This window comes from Oreochromis aureus, linkage group 3 (assembly GCF_013358895.1).
Source record: "Oreochromis aureus strain Israel breed Guangdong linkage group 3, ZZ_aureus, whole genome shotgun sequence".
Taxonomy (NCBI): Eukaryota; Metazoa; Chordata; class Actinopteri; order Cichliformes; family Cichlidae; genus Oreochromis; species Oreochromis aureus.
In genome coordinates, this window is record NC_052944.1 from 95272606 (window position 1) to 95286693 (window position 14088).

At 42.3% G+C, this 14088-nt stretch overlaps 1 protein-coding gene across 1 annotated transcript in view; it reads right to left on the reverse strand.

The window, feature by feature from the left end:
- The window catches only part of LOC120434734, a 35451-nt gene that overhangs the window by 3161 nt on the left and 18202 nt on the right, over positions 1–14088 (reverse strand). The window lies entirely within an intron of this gene.

Sequence of the window (14088 nt, forward strand, 5' to 3'; positions counted from 1 at the left end):
CACACTCACTTCATCACACAGCTCAGTTTGACAACATTTGGAAGAATTTGATAGAAGCCTTCCTTTAGTAAATCACCAATAAAACACCATGAAAACACCTCACTACACACAAAACTGCAGTACTGGCAAATTGGACATAAAGTCTGAAAAGTCAAAGTACTTATTGTGCAGAAAAATGTTCCCATCAGTGTCTATGGATCAATATTACTGCTGCACATGTTTAAGGCTGAGCTCATTTCAAATCCTTTCTATTGTGTTGAATCTGCAGTAATGCATCATATTCTATAAAATCATATGTTTGTAGTGGCTGTCCTGTGAGGACCACGTATCTCTAAATAAACAGCTGTTAATGAGCTCACAAACACAGGCCTACAGCTGGATTTGAAAAAGTCCATTCAATAGAAAATCAACAATCATAGCTTGAACCAATACCTCATTCATACAAGACTGCTCAAAGAAGTCCTGACATTAATTAATGCTTCAGTCTTAAATATGATCAACTTATCTCTAATAATTTGCTATGTATCACAGGCCTTCAAGCTGACAGTAGGTAAAGCGTTACTTAAAAAGCCATCTCTAGACCCAGCGGTCTTAGCTAATTATAGGCCAATCTTCAACCTTCCATTCATATCAAAATATCCTATTAGAGCGATTAGGTACAGGTACTACACTGCAGTGGTTTGTATCATATCTATCTAATAGACTCCAAATTGTTCATGTAAATAGAGAGTCTTCACAAACTGAGGTTAATTATGGAGTTCCACAGGGCTCAGTGCTAGGACCAATTCTGTTTACATTATACATGCTTCCCTTAGGGAGTATCATCAGAAGGCATAGCATACATTTTCACTGTTATGCAGATGACACCCAACCCTATTGTCGCTAAACTCTGTATCCACCTCACTAACAGACATTATTCTCTGCTAACATTATCCACGTTTACAGCTCGTGGCTAAATGCTACAAGGTCAACTCCACTTCACTCCCCCACAGTCTCCTGATTGGTCTGAATGCTCTTGATTGGCTCACTAACGGCCAATAAAATCTCATGTACAGACTTACAGTATTAGTTAGGAAACTGTACAAGCTGCCAACAAAGATTTGTGTATCAGCTGCTGTTTGCTGCTATAGATATAATCCAGCTGATGTGGGAGAACTACATGTGACACTTTGATGCAGCCATGAATCTGACTGATTTCTTTCCATTTTCAAAGGTTGATGCATCAGTTAAAGTCCTTAAAAAGCTCAGAAATAAAGAGAAAGGTTGGTTAAAGCAAAGAGAGGCACTGGCAGCATTTAAGACACTAAACAAGAGAAACAGATCAGAGAACATCAGACTGAATAAGTGGAATAAAGTGAAACAGAGAACTAACGCTCCCTAAGAATGGAGCTGTCAGAGGAAGAGAGCAGCAAACTGAAAGTCTCTGTTAGCTGCAGAGCTCTGAAACTTCACACAGCTTTGGATGATAACATGGAGAAAGGATGTGGAGATTTTCACAGTTCTGCTAGAAATCATCTTCTAGTTATTGTGACTCAGATATGACTGATTATAGATGAGGACCAAAGAAGGTTTTTACTGAGATTTGAACTGACTTAGCTTAGCCTGTGTTTTAGCCACATGCTAAACAAACACATGTTCAGAAACTAGAAGATGTTACCTTTCAGATGAAGTCTCACACATGAACTTTGCTCCTACAGTTCATCTGCTGAAGCTTTTACATTTGGGTGGAAATCAAATAAAAACCAAAAAAGCCACAAACATCAGACATGCTAACACTGTAACATTATTGGATGGAGCCCACTGAGACTGAACCACCATCATGAGTCTGACCTCTGACCTTTGACCTGTATCTACAGCACTGACCTCTGACTTTCAGCTCCACATGCTTTGTCATCAGGGTGTTTCCCTCCCTGCTGTAGACGGTGCAGGTGTAGGTGGAGTTGTCTCCATCTGTGGGGTATTTCAGGGTCAGACTGAGGTCTCCAGGTTCCAGTAAGTTTCTCTTCATCTTTGTTCGGTTCTTGTATTTATCGTCCTGTTCTTCAGGCTGGTCAGAGCTGTTCTCATACACGTGGACCTTCCTGTTGTTTGCATCCTTCCACTCCACTTTAGCATCTTTAGGCAGACAAACTGTGGCTTTGCAGATCAGCTGGACAGACTCCACCCCTGAATCCACCCCCACCCAGGGGACTGAGAGGACAACAAAGCACAACATGAGCTGTAGTGAAGGTTACTAATGTTCTCCTTATGACCTGTTACAGTGGACTTATTCCTGTGCTTGTCCTGTTAGACCTCAGTGTAGACCACAACATTTACTACAAACACTAGAACACACCAGAGTTATTAAAGGGAATTCACTGCAGTGGTTTGAATCATATCTGATAGATTCCAGTTTGTTCATGTAAATGAGGAGTTTTCTTCACACACACTTACTGCTTCTAAATTCATCACATTGACCCTGAACCGGTATATAACTATAACCAACACACGCATATTAGTGTTTTTACAGATGATGTCAGTGACCACTGTATGATCAGACAGCATCCTCAGTATCCTCAAACAAAATGATTCTCAGACCAAAGAAACTAAATCATTCAACCACTGTAATTAAAAAATGGTCAAATTAAGTTCTGCAATTGAAAACTTACTAATAATCCTAAAAAAAATCTGGTACATAATAAATATTAATGACAGTATAATAATGACCCTTTTTTTTTTTTTTACCTTTATTTGATTACAGTGATCTGGTGTATTGTATTGTAAAGTTATTACATATTATTCATATGTCTGTGTTCTCGAGTATTAGTTGGGGGGTTTTTTTGTAACCTCCCCTAATTCATGACCAATTGCAGTATAACTTTTACCTGGTTAAATTGTAGATATTGAAAGAAAGGCTTGTCCACATGCAGCCTCTGTGTCAGATCAGTGCAGTGAAGCACACACACTGTTTAGTAAAGTTTGAAGGATTTGGGCTAGAGAAAGATGATGAGCGTGAGCTCCAAGAGCTGGTTCTGACCCAAACTTCCCTCGTTAGCGAGTAAAAAGCCGGTTGAAGATGTTCTGTCTTATTTTCCCTTCTTCGTGAGGAATAAGTCTCTAAACTAGCGGGGCATGTGGAAACACAGACCCAACAGGTAGTGTAGTAGGAGACACTCACCTGACATGAAATAGTGACGGAAATAAAATAAAAGACCTCCAGAAACCACAAGAAGAACCAGGAGAACCAGGAGAGCTGTGGCCCAGGATGGAAACCGTTCTGTGGAGAAACACAAAGAACAGCATGACCGTCGACCTCTGACTGACCTAATAGCCCTACATTTCAATTAAAGAGCCAACATGGTTGCTCTGATAAGTTTTATCTGAGTGATGTCAGATGTATCTACAGCAGGTGTTTGTTGCTGACCTTTGACCTGTAGCTGTACATCACTCTGTCTCAGTTCACGTCCAAAGTCTCTGATGGAGCAGGTGTAGGTGGCGCTGTCAGACAGTTGGAGGTCAGTCAGGTTCAGGCTGAGGTCTCCAGTTTCCAGAGCGTCAGTCTTCATGGATGTTCGGCCGCTGTAACGCTGGTTTTGATCTTTCAGTTCGTCTCCTTGACGCTGACGCTGGTGGACGGTTGGAGGACTGAGGTCGGAGCGACTCCACACCACTGAGGCATTTCTTAGGTTGAAAGTGTCAAACCCACAGGGCAGCAGGACAAATGATGCCCCCTCATGTGATTCCACAGCTGAGGCATGCTGGGAAACTGAGGACACACAGACAGAGACTCCATGAGTCACTTTGAGGTAAAGATCAAGTTTAGACACATTTACAGAAACAAGGAGACAGAACGACAGAAACATTCAACATTTTAACAACTCACAGATAAAAAAGGAAGAGGCAGGTAAGAAGCAGGTGCTTCTTACCTGCCTCTTCCTTTTTTATCTGTGAGTTGTTAAAATGCTGAATGTTTCTGTCGTTCTGTCTCCTGGTTTCTAGGAACGAGCAGACGTGAGGCTTTAAAAGTTAGTTCTGTATCTAACAGGCGGCTGGTGCCGTTCAATTTGCATGAGAATGATAAGGATTGCTGTCTTTCAGCTTGTAAAAAAATCTGTAAGCTGAGTTGTGGATGAGCTGAAGTGGGAACATGTTTGGCTGATTGCCGAGTAGAGATAACAGACCAAACATGATGAGGGGATTGAGATTTTCTTCAAGTCTGTGTCAGATGAGAATGCGTGACTGTACGATGTTTGTGATCTGTGTGTCCCAAAAAAAAAAAAGTTAGGGTCAAACATCACAAATAGACTGTGAGTGGAAGTCCTGATGTTTGAGGACAGATTTTCAAGTCTTTTTACAAATCAAAGGTTTGGGAGTGAGTAAGAGGAGCCCAGATCTGAAATCACTAATCTGATGGAAGCGTTTTACATCAGAGCGACAGAGCAACAGATTCAGAATACATTTGTGTCGCTGCAATTAGTGCAACATACAACTGTATATCATCCACGCAACAGTGGAAATAACACAGTATTTTCAGATTATCCCAAAAAGTTGTTTCTGTTCATCTGGACGTAGCGTTTCGTGGGAGAAACGTTTCGTCACTCATCCAAGTGACTCAGCTGAATATGACACAGACTTGACTGCAGGTTTCCCCAACATCATAACCAGTAGTTGCACAATGACTGAAACCAGCCCACTGAAGGAACAATGGGCTGGCAGGTCGGTTCCTTAATCATTAGTATGCAAATTTTCATGACCATTGATCAACCATTGCAGCCATTCCCCAACTCTCTATGAATGGTACTCATGGCCATTAGTGGTCTTTGATCAGTGGTTGTTGTTCAATTGTTATGAGAATTTGCATATTAATGATGAAGGAACTGACCTCACAGCCTATTGTTCCTTCAGTGAGCTGGTTTCAGTCATTGTGCAAATGTACTGCACAGACATGCTGGGGGAGCATGTCTGTGCAGGTTTCAGACAGACAGGCTGGGATACACGGAATAAAACATAAGGAGGGGAAACAAGGCACCAGAACTAATACACAGAGCGAGACACTGGGGGTAAAGACACGAGGGGAAATTCAATAAACTAAACTGAACAACTTAGGACCCATAGAATAACTCCTAGAACAACAAATGAACTCAACATCATATAGAAACAGAAGAAAACAGAGAACGCTGGGTCAAAATGACCCAGGACCATGACAGTAAGTACTTAAGTACAGTTTTAAGGTATCTGTACTTAAGTATGTAACTGATCTGAAAGCCACCAAGAAGAATCCAGTGATTTGAAAGTTGCTGCTTTGGATTGTTAGTTTGATCTGAATCAGAATCCAGTGTTTGATGGAAATCTCCTCCTGCTGCACTTCAACACATTAAAGAGAGAGAGATGATGATGAGAGCAGAGAGAGGAAGGTGTACTTACCGTGCAGGAGGATCACAAACACCACAAACATCTTCATGTTCCTGTCAAACTCAGAGACTCTTTAAAAGCCCTTCAGGACATCAGCTCACAGCAGCTCTCACTTTCCTCTGCTGATCATCTACTGACACTCTCACACTGCTCACACTGTCACAGCTCAGAGTTCAGCTTCACACTTTGTTAATTTGTGGAATGAAGTCCGGCTGGCCACAGATCACTTCTGAGCAAAGAGGAGGACGTTGGCTTTCCTCCTAGTTTCACGCCCGAGCGCTCCGGTTGGAGGCGGCTGCTGCGGCCTCACCCTGACACGCATAAAGCTCCACCTTCAGTCCTGACACTGAAACTTCCCTTCCGGTGTCGCTACAATGATGTGAATAGTTCAGTACAGGTTATTAATGAGACCGGGTTCTCTGATCACAGCGATCCTCTGTTTCTAAAGTCCCACATGATCACATTTATGATGTGGTTTCTTTTCATATCATGCAAATAATAAAAATGGGACTTTTGGTTGTCAGTGATATTTGTGAGGGTCACATGTGTGAATGTTGTTGTTGTTTGGAGGCTCGGGCAGCTTTAATGAGAAGAATGGAGGCCAGGCATATATCAGCACTGCTGCTGCCTGAGCCTGTTCACTCCCTGCTTGGTGTCCACACTGTGGGCTTTATATGTGCTGTTTATACTGTGTGTGTCAGAGCTGATGGCTCAATACACACAAATATGCCACATAATGTGAGCGTACACTCTGTGTGTTGCACATTCCAACAGTGCTGTTTGTGTGTCTGTGGAACAGAACAAAGGTTCAGTTTAAAAATAATGACTACACCCTGAGGGTTCCACATGTGGCTCAGCAGGTAGAGCAAGTCATCTCCTGACTCTTCGCACCAGCATGTCAAAGTGCTCCTGTACAAATAAAACTGAGGTTATTGTACTCCTCCCTAAAAATCATAGAAATATGGTATCTAACCACATTCTTTCTCTGAATGGCATTACCTTGGCCTCCAGTAAATTGTGAGGAACCTTGGAGTCATTTTTGACCAATTCAATTAAATTTTTATTTAAATCACAACAACAGTCGCCTCAAGGCGCTTTATATTGTACAGTAGATCGTACAATTATAGATACAGAGAAAAACCCAACAATCATATGACCCCCTATGAGCAAGCACTTTGGCAACAGTGGGAAGGAAAACCTCCCTTTTAACAGGAAGAAACCTCCGGCAGAACCAGGCTCAGGGAGGGGCGGGGCCATCTGCTGCGACCGGTTAGGGTGGAAGAGAGACAGAGATTAATAACAGATATGATTCAGTGCAGAGAGGTCTATCAACACATAGTGAGTAAGGAAGGTGACTGGAAAGGAAAAACTCAATGCATCATGGGAATCCCCCAGCAGCCTCCAGCTATTGCAGCATAACTAAGGGAGGATTCAGGGTCACCTGGTCCAGTCTGATTCTGACTGATGTAAGCTGACATAGCAACAAGCTGCTGCCACACTGAGTCTCTATTTCAGCCCATATTGAAAGCTCGGACTTTAAAGTTTTTAAATCTTAATTACCGGCCAGTAAATCCAGAGTTTTGATAATATATATAAGCCACGCTTATATCGTTCGTGAGAGAGAGAGAGTTTTTAAATGTGGGAGATTTGTGACGTTTGGTGTGGTGTATAGTTAGTGTGTTGTGTTGTCTTGTGTAGTTGTTCTGTTGTGTAGTCGTTTTGTATTGTGTGTCAGTGAGGGCACTAATGAATGTCACAAAGGCACATTTGCAGTGTAAACACTGTCACTAAGGAGAAAACCAGCGGAGTGATACACCTCCTGTTGTCAGGCCTGCAGGTTTATCCCTGTGCTGTTCTCCTCTGTCTTTTGGTGAACCAACATTGTTTTTTACTGGCACACATCATTTGTGGGTTTTTATACTTATTGGGCTACATATGTATTTATTTATTATACAGGCTATACAGTACATAAAATCAAAACTCATATGTTTCATGTAACTAAAGTGTTACATTATGTGGGCTACAGACAATAATTAAATTGTAGACTATATTTACATGAAAAACGTGTATACTTACTGCATTTGAATCATTTTAACCATATGTAACTGTAACAAACGGGGACAATAAAGCAGTCATGCCAGAATGTCGTGCTAAAAAGAAAGATTCTTTAAAACACAAGGGGGAGCAAGTGAGTCAGATACCACGGGCACAGAGATGAAGCAGGTCTGATCAGAAACAGTTTATTACTAGGCCAGGGAGCACAAATAAAAACACTCTTAAAAACATACAGAGGAAAAAATGTTACTGACTGCTAAAACTAGTAAAAATACAATTTTCTACATTTACTAAAATTCCCTGAGGTCATGTCCCACAACCATGGATGCACTATGGGCCCACCAGCGGGCCAGAAATTCCTTTGCATGAGTTTGGTCCATGCCAGCCCTGTCTTAGACCGATGAGGAGGAGCCTCCCATCCCCCTCTTGTCCTCTCACTGGGCCGCCCACATCCCAGCCCGGCTTCCATTTCTCACCGGAATCCTCCACGCAATGACACCATGGATCCCCTCGCTTCAGCATCCTGCAAATACACAAATAGGGGCCAGAAAACATGTCCCGGAAGAGACCCTGGCTCATAGCCATGGGAGCCCTTTCCCAGCTCAGCTGCACCCAGCATACGACAGTGGGGAAAGCGTTACTCACATATGCCGGCAGAGGTACACCTCTGCCCGGCGGTCGATAACAGGCAGCGTCTCCCACTGTCGCCCTTCACACTGTCCAACTGGGCCGCCATGTCACACTGGCCATCTAGCATTCCTCTTCCAGTCTGCAAGAGTCTCTTCCAGGCCTCTCAGCTAGCCTGCTTTTGAAAGGACTTTACACAGCTGATAGGCCACCTCTGGACACACCCATGCCTCAGCAGGTGGTCCCTATCAGCTAATTTGTCCCATGTGTAGCCAGTCCACAGTAGATTAAAAACTATGTCACATAAAACACTAAAAAACCATGCAATAGAAACAGAATAAAACCATGCAAATAAAACGACACTCATAAATAAACACTAACAATCAGGATAAAACCAATATAAGATAAATACAAATTTCCACTGTGTGACATAACCACCTGCATATGTGTTTGCAAAAAAGGTTAACTGTAAAGTGGGGTGACAATGTTGTTGCGTCTGTCTTGCGTTCCTTCTTTTTCCCTTCCAAAAACATACATGTAAAGGAAGCTTGAGTGCTTCCTTTATGTGGAAACATGTGGTTATCCTAATTCGGCGTTTATAAAGTCAGCAAAGAGGCACAGAAAAGAAGATGAGACACCAGCGAGGGAGGATAAGAAAGACAGACGCAATAACATTGTCATCCCCTATGTAGCCGGTGTATCAGAGAAACTCACGAGAGTTTTCTCCAAGCACGACATCCCAGTGTACTTCAGACCCAGCAACACACTCAGACACAAACTGGTTCACCCGAAGGAAAAAACTCCAAAACACAAACTTAACAACGTGGTGTATGCTGTACAGTGTAGTGAGGAATGCCCAGACCTCTACATTGGAGAGACCAAACAGCCACTTCATAAACAAATGGCACAACATTTAAGAGCCACCTCCAAGACTCAGCTGTCCATCTGCATCTAAAGGATAAAGGTCACTCTTTCAAGGACGCCAATGTTCACATTTTGGACAGAGAGGACAGATGGTTTGAAAGAGGAGTGAAAGAAGCCATCTATGTCCACTGTGAGCGACCATCTTTGAACACCAACTGTCTGCAATCTATAATCCAGTTTTGAGATCCCTTCCCAGACGTCTTAATGTCCACTCACATCCTGGGCCATCTAACCTCAGGAAATCACATGATAGGGTGGGGCCAGGTTTCAAAATGAACTCACCCGAAACCCTGGCTGATTGTGACCCACACCCGTTTTGACAGTTGTGGGGATTAATCCAGCTCCAACAAGTCTCAGGAGTATCTTATCGGCAGCAGTCAAAGAGTAAAGCCCCTGAAGATCCAGTTCCCCGTTAAGCCGACGAAGCAGCACAAAAAAGCCCGCTCTCTTCCCCCACTTCCTCCGATGAGGCCCTGGAAGCAAAAAAGAGCTGACTTGCAAGAATGGAGGTAAACCGGGTGCTGCGCCGTGCTCAAGCGGCGGTGGGAAAACACCCTTGTTTTGTTGACTCTGAAAATTATCCATAACAGATTTGATCGCCAATAACGCATGGCGATCATAAATGGGAGATGATGCCGGACAAAAGTGTATTAAAGACACTGGCACAACATGAATGGTAAACAAACAGATGGACAGAGGAAGCGGCACAGCCAAACACAGGCCCCATCTTGCATCTGTGAACCAGTGCACCTTACATTCCGGTGCACCTTATATATGAATTCTGGTCATGTTTACTGACCTCAAACCGATTTTACGTGGTACATGGTGCTCAAAAATCTGTCAAAAATGTTTTAGTACGACTATCGTAAGCTATGAAGCTGCACTGCTTGATGGATTGTTGGAGTATTATGGCCACCGTAGCCAGGAGCCTCATGGACTCATAGTATTCTGGGTCCAAAACTATGTCCGCTTCAGGTCCCAAAGTGAAACAAACTGCAGCACACTGAGAGATAAAAACTGTCTGAATTCATTCATCTTTAATAAAATCATCAGCGTTGCTGCTTTACCAGGTGTAACAGTTAAGTTTAATATCCAGGCATCCATGAAAACAGATGCAAAGTGACATAGCAAAAATTTGAAAAATACCGGAACAACATGGGAACAGAGCTGCTGCGAGAGAATTCAACCAATGTCACAGAAGTGGAGGAAGCAAGAGGAATGAGTTGAGTAAAGTTTGACTCATCCGACTGTTTTCTTTCATTTAAAGCTCCTCATAAAAACCTGGTGCACCTTATGTAGGAAAGCAGACCCGTTCATCGACAGTGCACGTCATAGTCCGGTGCGCCTTATGGTCCGAAAAATACAGCAATATTCTAGAAACACGCTTTGCCTGTCCGATCAGTTGTTCGTAACACTTCCTACGTTGGAATCGCCATCAGCATGAACTATCGTCCACCATTACCTGCCCAAGTATGGAAGTGACGTCATTTTCACGGAGAATGTAGTTTGGGGGGGGGAGGGTAACCATCAGGGCCTGAAAGTCATGTTTGACTTTACGGTTTCCTGTATATGCTCAGAACTCATATTTCACTGCTTGTAATAGTTTATTTTGATGCATATGCTGTTTTTTTTTTTTTTGCAAATTTGCATTATAGTATTTATTTTAATTTTTCCTGCAGTATAAAACTTGCTGTATCTCAAAAATAAAACTATGAAGACCCTCAAAATATCAAAACGTCCTGTGGTTGGAAACTATTTTGTGTAACTTTTTTTTATTTGCAGTTTTGAGGAATAAACCTCTTGAAATTCTCTAACTAGAAATGTATGTTAAAAAAAAAAACTAAAACGATTTTCAATTTTTTTGTAGTTCATTATGTTTTTTTGCAATTTATGTAATTAAAATACAGTACAATACAATTTTATTTATATAGTGCGTTTAAAACCAGCTGTTGTTTACGCACGTGGAGAAGTGGATGCAAACTTCATTACAAATTCCTTTCAAGTGAGATTTGCTTTGTGTCGGACATTTTTGCAAGCTTGATTAGCTAGCTGCATGATGCCTCGTTAAATGATTTCTCAGATTTTAGGTATTTCCACATTGTTTTACATCCACTTTGTACATCTTACATGTGGCTTTGCTTTTGTCCAGCTCTTTGATGTCTTCAAAGTTCTTGAATCCAAAGTGCTACCGGGCATCCTTCAGGAGAGTAGCCATGATGGTTACCTCCTGTTAACTGCTTTGAAGTTTCAAACGCGGCAAAATTTACTTGTGTGTGTGTGCAGCGATTTCCAGATTTAATGAATTGATATAGGTTTATTCCAGTTAAAATCAATTTAAATTGAAAAATCGATTATTGAAACCCACCCCTACTGTGTGTGTGTCTGTGTGTGTGTGTATGTGAGGAGAGCACAGTGGAGCAGGGAAGTACGTTAACTCCTTTATTTCACACAGACAGCTTCAGCATTTGTTCTGCTTTCTCTGCTTTTATTTGAGTGTAACAGAAAAACACAACTAGAATTTACACAAACGTGTTTACAGGCTGACTTTAATGTGTTTCTACACATGCTTGTCCTCTGGTCATGTGATCATGTGGTTTGTAGGAACGCTCCTCTTCCTCAGAGGATCCACCTGTGCTTCCTCTCCTCTCTCCTCCACCTGTTACAGTGAGGGAACGTCCTCCATGATGGAGGAGCTGCTGGAAAGTGCTGAGAGTTTCCTCCAGAGTGAGACCTCTGTCACAGTTCAGAGGATCTACGGCAGCAGAGACCTTCATGGACACTAAAAGTCTCAAACACACAACAACAACATCACACTGACTCCACTCTGACATCACTGATCAATAATCAAAGAACACACAGATCAAACTGATTGATCAGCCATCAGAGGAGTCGGATCAATGGAGCTGCTTCTGTTCCTGATGTCCCCTGTTTGATCCTGGACCTGAACTCTCCCTGCAGAGGAGACACAAGACAGTCAGACAGACACACACACACACACACACGCACACACAGAGAGAAACAAACCTTTGACCTTGAGCAGCACTGTTTTGAATCTGGAGATCCTCTCACTGTAGACTCTACATCTGTATCTCCCACTGTCTCTCTCTGTGGGGTGTTTCAGGGTCAGACTGAGGTCTCCAGTTTTCAGCAGGTCTTCATTCATCTTTGTTCGGTCTCTGTAAACCTGGTGCTGTTCTTCAGGCTGGTCAGAGCTGTTCTTATACACATGAATGATTTTGCTAAAGACTTCACCAGCCTCATAGTATTTCCACTCCACTTTAACATCTTCAGGCAGGTTTTGTGTGGTTTTGAAGGGCAGCTGGACAGACTCCGCCCCCTCCTCCACCTCCACCTGACAGACTGAGAGGACAACAAACACAACATGAGCTGTACAAAGTGTGATTGGTGTTGACAGAGCAGCATCATGTGACTCTTGTTCTGCACTAAATGAAGCGATGGAGTGGCGCCTCCTTCAGGCAGAGAAACAGCTCATGGAGAGAAATAATTATTAGAGCAAAAACAAGAGTGGAGCTGCAAATAAGGCCGAGAGGAACGCTGCAGAAAACTGTTCATGTGTGAATTCATCACTTCATAGATTTATTTGAGCACTAAAATCAGAGCTGCTTCTATTTCTAATATGACAGCTGTACATTAGAGCTGGAACACTTTAAATGTGAGCCAAGCCTGTTTGGCGCCCTAGGCGAACACTCCCTCTGGCGCCATAAAACTGTTGTCGGAACCATACTGAATTTCACCAGAGAAACACACACAGATATGAAGAGAGAGAGAGAGAGTATGCATAGTATTCAAACAGCTGTCAAACAGCTATCATAATTCGTCATACAATGAGAACAGGACAAATCCACAATTGACAATGACTAATTAATATTAAAATCTGTAACATAATGTATTGTTTGGAGTTTAGTCTGTTACTGTTACTATTTTTACCATTTCTTCTTGGAGCAACTGTAACCCACACAATTTCCTTAGGGATTAATAAACTATTCTGATTCTGATTGTTTCAGGATGACCTGCTATTATCCAATGACACATCTGCTTACCTGTATCTTTCGCTCGTTTCTCCTCCTCACCTGATGGCTTTGAACTTTTCTTGTCCATCTTGGTTTTAATTTTGCACTCCAGTGTGAACACAATCCCCCAACCCGAGGATCACCACAACATAACCTAACCAAGGTTATTATCGTTAACTAAAACTAATGAAATAACGAAAACTAGAAGTGAAAAAACATTTTCGTTAACGGAAATAAAAATAAAAGCGAAAAAAGGAAAACTAACTAAAACTGTAATGAGTGTTCACAAAACTAACTACAATTAACTGAATTTATAGCAAAAATGTGTTTAGTTTTCGTTGATGTGTGCGTGTCATACAATAGTCAACGGTAAAAAAGAAGTTTAGTTTCCAGGTTTTTTCTTGCTGTGTCTCATTATGCCAGCAGGTGGCAGTACGTTAGTCGAGTCGTCTGTGTCGCTGCTCCCTCCACGCGCAGAATCGTGTCAGGAAAAGTCTGGAGAAAGCGCCAGAGTCCAATTTGGGATTACTTTGAATATGACTGTGTTTTGGATAAAGCAAGTGTCTTGTAGTGGAACGAGACAAATTATGAGGACATTTCTAAAGGGAAAAAATCCCACAAACCTTAAAGTGCACTTGAAAAGCTCACACAAGAAGGCTAACCTAGCTTACCTGGAGAAGGTAAGGGAGCACGCCCAACCCTCATCCCCAGAAACAGAAGCTAACCCCAGGCAAGGCAGCGTGATGCATCCCGAGACAACAGGACTGGGATATCTACATAACTGTGTGAGTCAATTGCCTTCAAAAAGTTTATCAATTCACTTGAACCAAAATTACGAACACCCGGTGCTGCAAGAGTTAATAGTCTCATTGCGGCCAAGATATACATTTTATAGTTGCCTGGTATCAATGGTTGTTCATCTGCCCTAATTTATTTATTTAAAGAACCCATAGGTGGGAATGTGAGTTGTCTGTCTCTGCGTGTTAGCCCTGCGACAGACAGGCGACCTGTGCAGGGTGCAGGGTATGGTAGCTGGAATAGCAACATACCCAAGGATAAG